A 14,525-nucleotide genomic window follows, 5' to 3' on the forward strand; every position below is an offset into this window, starting at 1 on the left:
AACTTCTACGCAAGGATGATTACATATGCTTAGATATGCTCTGTAGATCTCCAGGATGCATATTATCACATCATAATGAACAAACGCTCTAGGAGACACTTGTGCTTTCAGCTGGGGACCAATCATTACCAACTCAGACCACTACCCTTTGGAATCACCACAGCCCCCTGAGTGTTTACCAAATGTTTGGCAGCTGTTGTGGCTCACCTGAGGTTAAAAGGATTCCAGGTGTTTTTATATTTAGACATTTGGCTCCTTACTGCACCAACAAGACATCAACTGATCCAAGCCAGGGATTACCTGGTACAGATCTTTAGTTCCCTGGATATTTCAATAAACCTGACTCCTGTGCAGAATCTAGAAATTATAGGAACGCAGCTGAACACTTCAACCCAAACAGCATCCTTACCTCTTCATTGCCTAACATCTCTGAGATGGCATGTCCAGGACTTATTGAACCTCCCATCTCCTCCAGCACAGTTAGTTCTCAGAGCACTGGGGTCTGTGTCAGTGACCATCATTCTAGTACCCTTAGCAAGATATTTTCTACGAGTCATAGAGTGGACCCTGGCTGTTCAATGGTCCATTCTTTACCAGCCCCTGTCTGCTCCTGTCAGATTAACTCCAGTTTGCAGAAGATGTCTCCAATGGTGGATGCAATCAAAAGACCTATCACTGGGCAGGTCATTCTCTGTCTCTCCCTCCATTAGCCACAGTGACCACAGATGCTTCCCTATTGGGATGGGGGACATTATCAGGGAAAGATGGTCCAGGGTACATGGCCCCAGCATGAGACCAAACTGAATATTAATGTCCTAGGGATGAGAGCAGCCCTTCTAATGTTGCAAGCCTTTCAGGACCTTATCCCTTTAGGGACTATTGCAATTCATTCAGACAACATGTCAGTGGTCTGGTATATAAACAAACAAGTAGGAACCTGATCCTACCCAATATGCATAGAGGCCATGTGAGGTTGGGAATGGATGATCTATTCAAGCTGCTTTCTGATTGCAACGCCCATTCTCGGGGGGAACCAGCATGCTAGCAGACAGCCTCAGGAGGTCCATTCTGATCCCTCATGAGTGGTCCCTCAGTTAAGCAGTAGCAAACCAGATTTTCAGCTGTTGGGGCCAACCTCGGTGCAATCTTTTTTGCTTCTTCCCTACACAACAAATGCAGCAAGTACTTTGTTCTGATCCCCCAAAAGGGGAGTCAGCAAGGGATGCTCTAGTCCACAGTTGGCTCCCTGATCTCCTTTATGCTTACCCCCCCCTTCCCATGATCCTGAAGTTTCTACAGAAAGCCAACAGGCTGAAGTGCTCAGTGATTCTCATTGCCTCCTCTTCAGGTGTGGTTCTCCTTCCTATGGTCTAACCTGAAGTATCCTCCATGGATACTTGATCCCAATCAGGACCTTATCTGCCATCCATCCGAGCTTTGACAACCCAGTCTCTACACACTCAAAAATAACAGCATGGTTTCTCCACTTCCAGTGATTATATGAAAGCCCAGGCTTGCTTCCCCATTTCGTGACGTAATCTTGGCCTTGCAGAAAGCTTCCATAAAAAAGGTGTATAACAGTAAGTGGAGTGGATTTGGGCTTTAAAGGAGAATATTGATCCATTTAGAGCTCCTACATTAGCTGTTCTGCTTTTTCTGAGTTCACTTTTTCTTGACGGCACCAGTGTCTCTACCATTAAGTTACAGCTGACTGCCATTTCTAATTTTCATTCAGGAAAGGGATCTTCCACTATTTCTTTGTCGAAGTTGTGCAAAGCCTGTATGTGGGGTATTTTTCTGCTAAGGCCTCCTTCTCCCCCTTGGGACCTTACAATTGTCCTTCAAGGCCTTACTCGAAAACCTTTCAAACCTGCTGATAGTTATGATTTTAAATTTCTTTCATGGAAGACTATATTCTTGGTAGCCATTACGTCAGCTAAGAGAGTATCTAAACTACAAGCCTTGTCAACCAAATCTCCTTACATCATTTGTCATAAAGACGGAGTTTTCCTAAAAATTAATTCATCTTTTATGCCTAAAGTAGGAACAGAATCCAACATTAAACCAGTCCATCTCATGATCTTTTCATTCTTCTTCACCACTGGGTCTAGAATGCGATCCTCAGATCTGACTCGGCCTCATTCTACTAGACTTCCAATCCAAGCCTCGTGCTCCCCCTTTACCCATAATCCCCAGGTGCATCCCATAGTCCTCAGATCTTTTTTTGCTGCCATCAAAGACAGGCAGAAGATCCAGCCTCTTGTGGTGATATACCTTTGTTAATGCTTTTGCTTCACCTTCGGTGATATTTTTTCTTTATTATAGCCGTGTAGAGTTAGTTAGAATAAATAGTGCAGCTTATCCCTTTGGACTTTTTTCTAGGATTAGTATTTGTTCTTTAGTGTGTTATGTTTAGGGTAACTTTTAGATACTGTTTAAATTTTTAAGTTTTTAAGAGTTCATAGTTTAGATTTTAAAAAAGTTTAACTTTTCTCATATTTAGCTAAGTTTCTCACTGGTGACAGGAACTACCTTAGAATGTGCAGGTTTGTGATTTTTTTAGTCAGAGCAGAAATTTGTGTGTGTGCCTCTGCTGTTGCTTGCTTTGTCCAACAAACACAGCAAACCTACCAGGTTTAAGAAGCGTACTTCTTGTGGGTATAAAATTTCCAGTTCCGATGTCCAAAAGAAGTGCGTGTATTTGAACACGCCTTGTGTGATCTGTGCTACCTTTGTTCTGAGAGCTCTCTTGAATTGCAGGAACAAATTGATTGTAAGAGATCTGTTACCTGCTGAGGTTCAAACCCCCTCTACTCTGATGGCCTCAGAGCCTAAAAAGAGGCATCACAAGTCTTCTTATTCATCCTTAGAGCTGTCGGCCAAACAAAGCAAAGGTTCGGATCCTACTGCCTTGGATCCTACACTTGCTCAGCCAGTCTCAGATCCTACTCTACCCTTGTATCTGATAACTTCAACCCCATCTGCCAGTTCTCCTATCCAAGTTTCCCCTACTTTGGGTCCTAAAACTTCAGATCTGATATTTAGAGGTCATTCCCAGATGTTATCATTCAAGCAGTGTCCCCTGCCAGCAAAAATTCTTGTTACTCCTACTAAATCTTCCAGACTACCTTCCTCCACTTTGTCCAGTTCTTCCAGGAGCTTTTCTGAGTTAGATATGGACAGAATGATGTGGACATTTCTTCAAGCTCAAATTCAGATGGGGGTTCTTCCAGCTCTGTCCCCTAAAAGGATCCTTCAGCTCATCTACCAGAAAACATCTGTCTCCTTCTCCAATCCATCCCCCCTGCTTCGCAGCTCAAGGATCCTAGATTCCCAAGAAGTACGTCATTGGATCCAAAGAAATGTCTTCCTTTGGATCTGATGCTGACGCTGACTAGCTCAGCTCCCTTGTCTTTGGATCTGAGAAGTCTGTGCCTGGTCCAAGGGCAGGGTTCGGCTCCTATATTTTAGAGCCATCCCTTCCTCTGGGTGCCTCGGCACTAGACAGCTTGGGACCAGTTGTCTCCAGGCGACGTGGATCCAGGGATGAGTACGGCTTCCCTTCCTCTATTGTATCAGTTCCGAGGAGGGGGAGAGAGGTGTCTGCCTTCCAGGTTTTAGAAAGGGTTTTCTCTGCAGCCAGAGAACTGTCCTCTTGCATCTTGGCTGCTACCCACACCCATCATCTACTTTGAGCTCGAAGGCCATCATTTATGCCGTTGGGTAAGCCAGTTCCAGAGGATCTCCATTCATGCTTTCTCCAGGGAAATCCTTCCTCTTCTGATACCTCCCCAGACCATCCCACTGAGGCGGTCCCTCAGAAAGGGACGTGTAAAAGGAGGAACATAGACTCACCCATGGAGTCTGTCATGGAGGGCACATATTTTGAGGGAGGTGAAGGATCCCCCAGATCACCATCCGACAATGTTTCCTTTGGGAACATCATGGAAATCCTTAATTAAAGAGGTGGTTGGTCTTCCCAAAATCCTTCACCTGAGGAGACTGTGTTCTTGAAAGCTTTCAGAGCTGGCCCAGCTACATCCTGCAACAAGGAGTCTAGAGTGATGGACAGATTTGGGAAGTGCATTTATATCTCAGTTACTTTTGCACTGAGGTCGTTAAATTTTACGGCCCACTTCACCTGTTTGCAGAGAGATTTGATTAAAAAACTTTCAAGCTCTCTTGCTGGGTCCATGTCGGCAGAGGATTTTTAGAAAGTTTTTCTGCAACTGGCCACTGTGTCATCAGTAACTAATTCAATGTAAAGGTTAATTTCCCATGCAGTGGAAGGCATCTCTCAAGCAGCCGGCTCAGGCCTAGCCATACGGCATCATGCCTGGATGAGGCTTTGTGATTTTGCGAAACCTTTTAAGATGTCTTTTTTTAATGCCCCTTTCAATGGTTCTTCTTATTTGGTCCATGAGTCAAGGAAACATTTACCCACACCGAGCAGGATTGCCTGCTCTTGGAATTAAGTTTTATACCATTCAGTGTACCTTCTCCAGGAACCAACGAGGTAGTAAGAAAATGTGGTTCCCCAAATCTCAGGATCTTTTTAAGACTTGTGAGGAGATTCCTCTTCCAGAGGAGGAGGAGGTTTCAATGGCAGGCATCACCCTAGAGGCAGAGAAGGTCCGCAGAATCAGGGCTTTAGGGGTTAGTTTCTCGACAAATGCTATCAGCGCTACTGATGCGCTGCCCAGCTACCCTTCTCTGGAGGTAGCTGTGTTGGGGGCATTTTTCTTTCCACCCAGAAACCTGGACAAATATCACAACAAATGACTGGGTGCTAAGCATCATATCCAGAGGATATTACATTCCCTTTTCCTTTTTTCCACAAAACCAAGCGAAAAACTCCCTGATGTTCCACCCAGTCAGAGGGAGTTAGCAGCCCAAGAATTTCAAAAGCTGCTCAAGAAAAGAGTCATCCAAAATGTCCCAACTGAACAGATAGGATTTGGGACTTGCTCCCACTTCTTTTTGGTGCCAAAGAAAATGGGGGACCTCAGATCAGTCCTGGATCTAAGCAAACCAAGTCAGTATGTGAAGTAGTCCAAGTTCCAAATAGTTACTTTACAGTCCATTCTGCTGCTGCTGTGCAAGGACGATACGTAGTATCATATAAAGATTCACAGGCTCCAGGAAATTTCTGCATTCCAACTGGGAGCCAATCACTATCAATTCAGAGCACTGCACTTTGGGCTCACCACAACCCCACAGGTGTTCACCAAGACCATGGCAGGGGTTGCAGTTCACTTGAGACTCAAGGGATTCCAGTTGTTTCCATACCTTGACAATTGATTCCTTACTGCCAAATTCTGCTGCACATCTCCAAGTTTTTAGGGATTTCTATAAATTTGCAAAATCAAAACTAACTCCAGTGCAAAACCTAGAATTTATTGGAACCCAGTTAAATACCCTAAGCACAGTGGCTTACCTTCCAATGCTTAGGATCACTTCTTTAAGAAATCAAATACAGGATATGCTTTCTCATCCTTCTTCTGCGAGACTAGTGTTACAGGTACTAGATCCATGTCGATATTAATAATTCTAGTACCGTTATCCAGGTTCTTCATTCAAATTCTCCAGTGGACACTGTCAGTGCAATGGTCAATCCTTTATCAACCTCTCCGGATGTTGATAAAAATCACAGTAATCTGCAAACATCATGTACATTGGTGGATTCAGTGCCAAGATCTACATTGGGTCTATATTAAAATCGCGAAAGTCCGAGTTACCGAATACAAAAACACCAACACATATTCTGCGAACCGCAAATACACTGAATGCCCTAAACTGTGAAGTTGAAAAACTCGAACAGTCATAGTTGTCCCACCCCAGCGCCCTCTACATACTACCTATCCAAACAAACTAAATAAACCACATACATACACTAAACAAAACCCTACTTCTAACCCTAAACTAAACCCTACTTCTAACCCTACACTAAATCTTGCAAATATCACCATGTATGCACTTACCTTAACCCGCACCCGAACCCTAAAGTCCGTAACTATTGCACTTACCTTAAGAAGCTATACCCAAAGAAACTAAATAATCCACACGCATACACTTAACAAAATCCTACATCTAACCCTACACTAAATCTCACATACATTACCATCTATGCACTTACCTTAACCCGCACCCTAACCCTAAGGTCCGTAACTATCACACACTTACCTTACAGAGCTATGCCATAGAAGGGCCAACTATGAAGATTCGACATTTCGGATTTCGCACTTCAGGATGATCTATGTTTTCACGGTTCAATGAAGATGTGTTGGTGTTTACGTATTCGGGTAAAGTACACATTCAAGCTTCTAATATAGACCCTCTACATTTAGGCAGTCATTTTCTTTTCACCCACCCACAGCCACGGTGACCACGGACACTTTCCAGCTAGGTTGGGGGAGAGACATTACAAGGTGAAGTTGGTCCAAGGCACGTGGTCCCCTGTAGAGACTAGGTTGTATGTCAATGTCCCAGAAATGAGAACAATCATTCTGCAATTGCAAGCCTTTCAAGAAGATCTTCGTCTACGGACAATTGTTATTTATACAGACAACATGTCAATGGTCTGGTACATCAACAAACAAGGAGGAACTCATTCTTACCCGTTGTGCAGGGAGGCCATGAGGGTCTGGGAATGGGCAATCTCTCCAGATTGCTTTCTAATTGTATCTGACATACTGGGGAAACCAACGTATTGGCAGACAAAACTCAGCAGGTCTGTTATGATTCCTTATCAGTGGTCCCTCAGTCAATCAGTAGCAGACAAGATTTCAGCCGTTGGGGCCTACCTTGCTGCAACCTACTTGCCTCTCCCCTCAACAAGTTGCAGTGAGTACTTCACTTTGATCCCCCCTCAGGGGGAGTCACCAGTGGTTGCTGTAGTTCACAGTTGGCCCCTATGGTCCTCTTTATGCCATTCCTTCCCTTTCCCTGATCCCAAGATTTCTCTAGAAAGCAAGAAGGTCAAAGAGCTTAGTCATCTTCATTGTCCCCTTTTGGCCTTGACAGGTGTGGTTCCCCTTCCTGTGGTCTCCTCTCAAGTGTCCTTCTTGGATATTGGAGCCCATTCAGGATCTCCTTTCTCGCCTGCAAGGACTTCAACACCCCAGTCTCCACACTTTCATACTGACTGCATCGTTTCTCTAATTCCAGTGACGGTCAGTTTGTCTAGGCTTGCTTCCCCTGTCCGTCATGTCGTATTCGCATCTCAGAAGTCTTCTACTAAAAAAGAGTACAGAAGTAAGTGGAAAAGATTTGCTATATAGGCTTGCAAAGAAAACATCGATCCTTCCTCAGCTTCTATTCCAGACATATTACTCCTCCTTAACCATCTTTTGAACCAGAGAGCTAGTTTTTCTATGATTAAGGTACAGTTAGCAGTGATATCCAATTTTCATACAGGAAGCAAACATTTTTCCACATTTTCCATTAAATTATATAAAGCTTTCATGAAAGGAGTTGTTCTTCTCAGACCCCCCCCCCCCCAATAACAGAACCTCCTCCAGCCTGGGAACTCACTGTAGTCCTCCAGGGACTGACACAGAAACCATTCAAACCAGCAGGTACTTGTGATTTTAAAATTTCTGTTATGGAAAACTATTTTATTAGTGATGATTACATCTTAGAAAAGAATTTCTTAGTTACAGGCATTGCCAGCAAAACCCCCTTATGTCATTTTCCACAAAGACGAGTATCCCTACATAGCAATCCTTCTTTCATGACCAAGGTAGCCACTGAATTTAATCTCAACCAGTCCATTTAACCACCAGTATTCTTTCCCAATTTCTCAAGTAAAGGTGAATATATGCTACACCTTCTTGATGTTCACGGGCAGTTGCATTTTTATCTTCACTGAACAAAACAACATAGGAAATCTGATCAGCTTTTGTGTTCTTCTCCTCTAATCGCTTGGGGCAGGTAGTTTCTAAGATCACTTTGGCTAAGTGGAATACAGACTGTATTTTTTTCATATACTAGGAGAAAGGTTTAAATTTGCATCACCCACCTAGAGCCCATTCAACCAGGTAAAACTGAACTTCAGCTGCTTTCTCTTCCTTATCTTCACTTGACGTTATTTGTGCAGCAGCTACATGGTCTGCAATACGTACCTTTGTCACCCATTACAAATTGGACATTATCTTCAAAAGCAGAGCTTCCTACTGTTCAACAGTGCTCTGCCATATGCATCCATGAAGGCCACCCAGCAGCTATGTAGCTGGGGACTCTAACCCAGTGGTGAGGAAGAATGAAAAGGACAACATCAGATTTTAAAGTTATGCACTTACCATAACTAGGTGTCTGTGTTGTCCATTTTCATTCTTCCTCACCTTCCTTCCTAACCAACCCCTTTCAATGTTCCTGGAAGAATTCCTACACAACTTAAGAACCCACAGGTTCTTGGTTTGAGCCTCTTCAATTAATTAAGTTATGCCCTGATTCTTGATATTTTTGGTGTGTTATAATAGTAACATATGTACATGAAAGGCAGCAAACTTTATCTGAGGACTTGGAGTTGTACTAGTGGATTATGGGTAAAGGGAGGAGCATGAGGCTTGGATCAGAAGTCTAGTAGAATGTGGCTGAGTTGGATCCAAGGATTGGATCTTAGACCCAGTGGTGAGGGAGAATGAAAATGGAAAACACAGATATACCTAGTTATGGTAAGTACATAACTTTAAAATTCAGTTGCCGCTTTTCTTTCCAAATTATTCAAACAAAGGAGAATATGTGTTACATCTTCTCAATGTTCATAGACAGTTGCATTTCTATCTGCACAGGACAAAGAAGCACAAAATCTGCTTGACTCTTTGTACCCTTTTCTACTAATCATTTGCACCAAGCAGTATCCAAGATTACCCTAGCTAAATGTATTACAGTTTGCATTTCTACCGTTTGTTCCCCAAAAGGTGTTGAATTGCCTTGTCCACCTAAAGCCCACTCGACTAAATCCACGGCCACTTCTTCAGCTTTTTCTGCCAGAACTATTGATGATATATGTGCTGTAGCCACTTAATCTAAGACTCATACATTTGTTTTGCATTATAAATTAGACATGGTCTCCAGAAGCAGGGCATTCTTTGGCTCAAAAGTACTCCGGTATATCCTTCCTTAGGGGCCACCTGGGAGTTACATAGCTGGGGACTCTGACCCAACCGTGAGGATGAGTGAAAAGGACAATGTGAAGTTCAATCTCGCCGTTCATTCTTCACTGATGGGTTCGGAGCTGATCCATCGGCTCTGACATGGCCGTTAGCAAAGCTCAAGGTTTATGAGTAGCTCAAGACCAAGCCCCTTATCCCATGATGCACTGCTGGAATTACCTCAGATCTAGTTTGCCGCGGCACGGATCTCAGGGGTTCCAGTTCGCTCGAGCCTTTTTTTGATACAAAATCGCTATTTGCAAGTCTTTTTCAAAAACTTATTTATCTTTTATAGATAATTACTTATATATATATATATATATATATATATATATATATATATATATATATATATATATATATATATATAGCTCCTGTAGTTGTTTCCTTAGATCTATTCTCTTGGTGCTTCATAGTTTACCATATTTGTAGTGGCCTTGTGTTAGGCCTAGTTTTTCAGTGTGTGTTTCCATATATTACTGTAGTGTTTATAGTGTAAATAGTGTGCTGTTACACATTTAGTAGAGTTGGCCTTCCTTTCCCAGGCCATTGTTAGAGTGTGTTCTGTATTACAGTTGAGCCTAAGGATAGCTTTAACTTTAGGCTGTGTTATACTGTTGGCCCATTTTTTCACGGCCATTCGTTAAACGGTGTTTGTTTATTAGTAGTGTTACCTTGAGCCTAGGATAGATTTTTCTTCTAGGTTGTTTTAGACTGTTTAGTCTGTATTTTGTTTAATATGTCTGAGGAAAAAGATAAGCACCCAAAGTCTGGACTCAAAAAATGTCCAGACTGCGGGCAAAAGATGTCTCTCACTGATGGGCATGTTCAGTGTGTGTATTGTTTGGGTGCGGTGCACTTGCGGGAGTCCTGCAGCATTTGCCATTCCTTTTCTTCAAGGGTTCTTTTAGAGAGGAAAAGAAAGCTTGTGGATCAAGGTTTGCTGAAGCATCCTTTTACTGAAGCTTTGTCTGACCAGGATGGGGCCAGCAAGTCCTCTAAATCATCAAAATCATCCACTGATTCCAAGACATCTAAAAAGTCTAAGAAAGTGGAGGATTCCGGGACTTGGGCTCCACAGCTGTCGTAGCCGAGTGTCTCTTCTTTTTGGAGCTAGCCCACTGTCTTGGAGCCGGTTTCTGAGAGACCTGTATCTCCACTCCTCCAATCAGTACCTTCGGTGCACTCCTCTAGATATTCTGTCAGCCTCTTGGATGTGCATATGGACCAATTGATGCAGAAGCTCTTACGGGCACCAGGCCTTGCCAAATTGTTGTCGGCTCTGAACCCAGCTTCGGAACCGAAGACCACCATCTCGGATTTGACTGCTCCTCCTCCAAACCGTACCAGATCTTGGAAGCCAGAGGGGGCCGACTTGCTGTTCGTGGAGCCTTTGGAGCCAAAACCTGCTCCGGTGTCATAGGTTCCATCTACTGTGACATCCTTGGTGCCAACCAGGGACTCTAGGGGCCAACACTCTTCTGTCTGGTCCGGGGAGGATAGTCGCACCGACTTGTTGGTGTGGACTCTTCCTCATGGGGCCTCAGCCTGGATGAGCTCGGCTCCTACCTCCGGCTCGGAGCCCATGGCCTCGGTGCAGGAGGGGATGGCGGTTCCCTCGGATCCGTCGACTCCTACTCATCGGAGCCGTGATGCTTTCGAAGCCATGAGGAGAGCCTTGTCCCCAAAGACATCCACAACACCAGGTCTGGCCTCTTCTTCCCCCAAAGTGCCTGTGTCCGCTTCTGCCTCCATTGTCCAGGCCAAGCGTAGAGCCCCTGAGTCTCAGGAAGCCCCACAGGGCACCCCTTGCACTTTCGAACCTCCCCAGAGGCTCCCACTGAGGAGGGCACCAGGAAGAGATTGTGTAAGAGGAGATACTTGGACTCCCCACAGGAGTCTTTGACATCTGATACTGACTTGGATGAGTAAGAAGGATCCCCCCGATCCCCCTCTGAGGATATCTTCTTTGTGGAGATACTCGAGATCCTTAGGCAGAGGGGTGATTGGCAATCCAAACGCCCTACTGAGGATGAGTCAGTTCTCCTGAAGGCACTCGGGTCTCAACCTTCCACCTCTTGGGTGTCTCTGCCCTTTGATGAGCTCATGGTTCTGGTCTCTCGAAGGGCATGGGAGTCATCAGAGTCCATGGAGCCTGTCCCTCGAAGGTCCAACAAGTTAATTTCTGCCCCCGTAGATAAAGATCTTTTGTCCAAGGGAGTCCCTGTTGATGCCATGGTGGTGGCGGCCACCAAGAAGGAAATGTCAGAGACTTCCTCGACGATCCATCCTCCTAACAGAGAGTCCAGGATCATGGATCAATATGGGAAATGCATGTTTAGTTCATTGACTTTTACACTCCGATCCCTGAACTATTTGACCCACTTCACCAGACTGCAAAGAGATCTACTTAAGCAGATGGGAGATACTCTTCAGGGTACTGTAGCTGCAGGGGCTTCTGACAAAGTTGCCGACCAGCTCGTTACCCTAAACTCCATCGTGAACTCGTCCATGTGTCTCGTATCATATGCAGCTGATGGGACGAGTAGAGCAGCGGGTACAGGAGTTGCACTAAGGCGACATTCCTGGATGCACTTGTGTTCCTTCGTGGAGCCGTTTAAGTCTTCATTTGTCAACACCCCGTTTGATGACTCGTCTCTCTTTGGGCCCAAAGTGGAGGAAACTCTCACCAGGTGTGAGCAGGAGGGAAAGACTGTTGTCTGCCATCGGGAGTCCGTTTTTCCACCCCTACTCGGCCTTACCCCAAAGGCCAATGGGGAGGGAAAATGTGGTTCCAAAAAGCCCAAGGAGCCTTTCAGGACACACGTGGTCAACCCCCCTCTAGGGGCAGAGGAGGGGGTAACAATGGAAGACGCCGTCCTTGCGGAAGAGGGGGTCTGCAACACCAGGGTGACAGAGATCACTTCTCTAGTCAACCCCATCAGTGCTCCTGAAGGGAGACCCGACTGTCCTGCTCTGGACGCAGTCAGGGGTCGCATGTGTTTATACCCAGACATCTGGCAAGATATAACAAATGACAGCTGGGTGCAAAGAATTATTTCCAGAGGGTATTTCATACCATTCTTCACCCAACCCACACCCCCAAGGAGAATCCCAGACGTTTCACCCAGTTACAGGGGACAAGCAACTATAGAGGTCCGCAAGTTGCTAGAAAAAAGAGTCATCCAGGCAGTCCCAGCAGACTAAATAGGATGCGGAACTTATTCAGGATTCTTTTTGGTTCCAGAGAAGACAGGGGAGTAGAGACCTATTTTGCACCTCAAACCAATTTGTAAAGAAAGAGAAGTTCCGGATGGTCACGCTTCAGACAATACTCCCCTTTTTAGGGAAAGACAATTGGATGTGCTCGATAGATCTCAAGGATGCGTACTACCACATAAAAATAGCCAAGCCATCCAGAGATCATTTGTGTTTTTGGCTGGGAGACAATCATTATCAGTTTCGAGCCCTTTTGTCTCACTACAGCCCCCAGAGTGTTCACTAAATGCATGGCAGTGGTCACGGCTCATCTGAGGCGTCTAGGATTCCAAGTGTTTCCATACCTAGAGGATTGGCTCCTTACCTCCACCACCAGGCATCAACTTATTCAAGCAAGCGAATACACTCTGACACTCTGCCATCACTTAGGCATTACAGTCAACTCAGAAAAATCTGCTTTGTCGCCATCGCAGCATATTGTCTTTATAGGGGCAGAGTTAGACCCTTCAACCACCACTCTACGACTACCAATCGAGAGGGTTCTTCTCCTTGGCCAGCATGTCAATTCACTAGTGTCGAAGGACAGAGCATCAGCCGCAGAAGTCTTAAAAGTGTTGGGTTTGATGGCTGCAGCGATCTTGGCCATACCATTAGCAAGGATGCATATGCGGATTCTTCAGTGGCTTCTGTTCACCCAATAGTCCTATCAGGAACTTTCAATGAGTCATATGATTTTGATTACAAACTCTTGCAAGAGAGATCTCCGGTGGTAGTTGACGTCTCTTCATGTGAATATAGGACGTCCATTTGTTCTTCCCCCTCCAGTAGCCACTGTGACCACTGACGATTCCCTGATAGGGTGGGGGGGGGGCATTTTCAGGAATGACCACCCAAGGCACATGGACAGATCAAAAATCACACCTGCATATCAATGTCCTGGAGATGAGAGCAGTACTTCTGGTGTTGCAGTACTTTCAGGACTCTCTTCCTCTAGGGACGATTGCAATTCAGACACTCAGCATGTCGATAGTCTGGTATTTGAACAAGCAAGGCGGGACCAAGCTTTACCCCCTTTGTCGAGAAGCCCTCAGAATTTGGCAGTGGGCTGTCTCCTCCCAGCACTTTCTGTTGGCAATGCACATCCCGGTGAGATCCAACGTGATAGCAGACAAACTGAGCAGGGCAATTCTGTTGCCACATGTGTGGTCCCTCAAACAAGAGATTGCAGACATGATTTCCCACAAATGGGGCCATCCTTGCTATCTTTTTGCCAGTCACGTCAACATGAAATGCAGAAGCTACTTTGCCCTGATTCCCCCTCCGGGACAACCCCCGAGAGACGCAGTCGTACATGATTGGCCCCCAGGTCTCCTCTATGCATTCCCTCCAATTCCTTTTATACCCAGACTTCTACAGAAAGCAATGTTGCTAGGAAGGACTGTCATCCTCATAGCCCCACATTAGCCTCGACAGATTTGGTTCCCATTCCTTCTTCATCATCTATTGGAGGATCCATGGATTCTGAACCCAGTTCCAGACCTTCTGACACATCAGTCGGGGGACCTCCATCCCTCATTGCAGTCACTGAAGCTCACAGCTTGGCTGCTCCACTTCCTACCATAGCCAGGCTTCAAGATCTTTCTTATGAGACAAGACAGATCCACTTGTCTCATAAGCCATCCACCAGGAGACTATATTTTAGTAAGTGAAAGAGATTTTCCAGATGGGCTTTTAAGCAGAACATTGATCCTTATCAAGCCCCTTTGCCGTCCATTTTTGAATTTTTGGTTATGATTTTTAATGAAGGAGCTGCAGCTGCTACAGTTCAGGTCCAGTTGGCTGCTATATCTACTTTTCATCTAGGAATGGACGGACTAAACATAATGTCCCACAAGTTGTCCAAGGCCTTTCTCAAAGGGGCCTTCCATGAAATCTCCATATTCTCCTTGGAATGTAAACTTTATGCTGTCTCGCATGATTCTTCCCCCATTTGAACCAGCATCATCTTGTGATCTCAAATTTCTGTCATGGAAAAACATATTTCTGGTGGCTATTACTTCTGCCTGCAGAGTGTCAGAACTTCAAGCCTTATCTATCAGCCCTCCTTATTTGATTTTTCATGCTAATAGAGTATCTCTCAGGACAAACCCC

General features: G+C 45.0%; 1 protein-coding gene across 1 annotated transcript in view; it reads left to right on the plus strand.

Moving 5' to 3' along the window:
* The window catches only part of ATP7A (ATPase copper transporting alpha), a 2,674,176-nt gene that overhangs the window by 1,759,317 nt on the left and 900,334 nt on the right, over positions 1-14,525 (plus strand). The gene's annotated exons all lie outside the window — the stretch shown is intronic.

This window comes from Protopterus annectens, chromosome 15.part0, assembly GCF_019279795.1.
Source record: "Protopterus annectens isolate FY-2018-M chromosome 15.part0, PAN1.0, whole genome shotgun sequence".
NCBI lineage: Eukaryota > Metazoa > Chordata > Ceratodontiformes > Protopteridae > Protopterus > Protopterus annectens.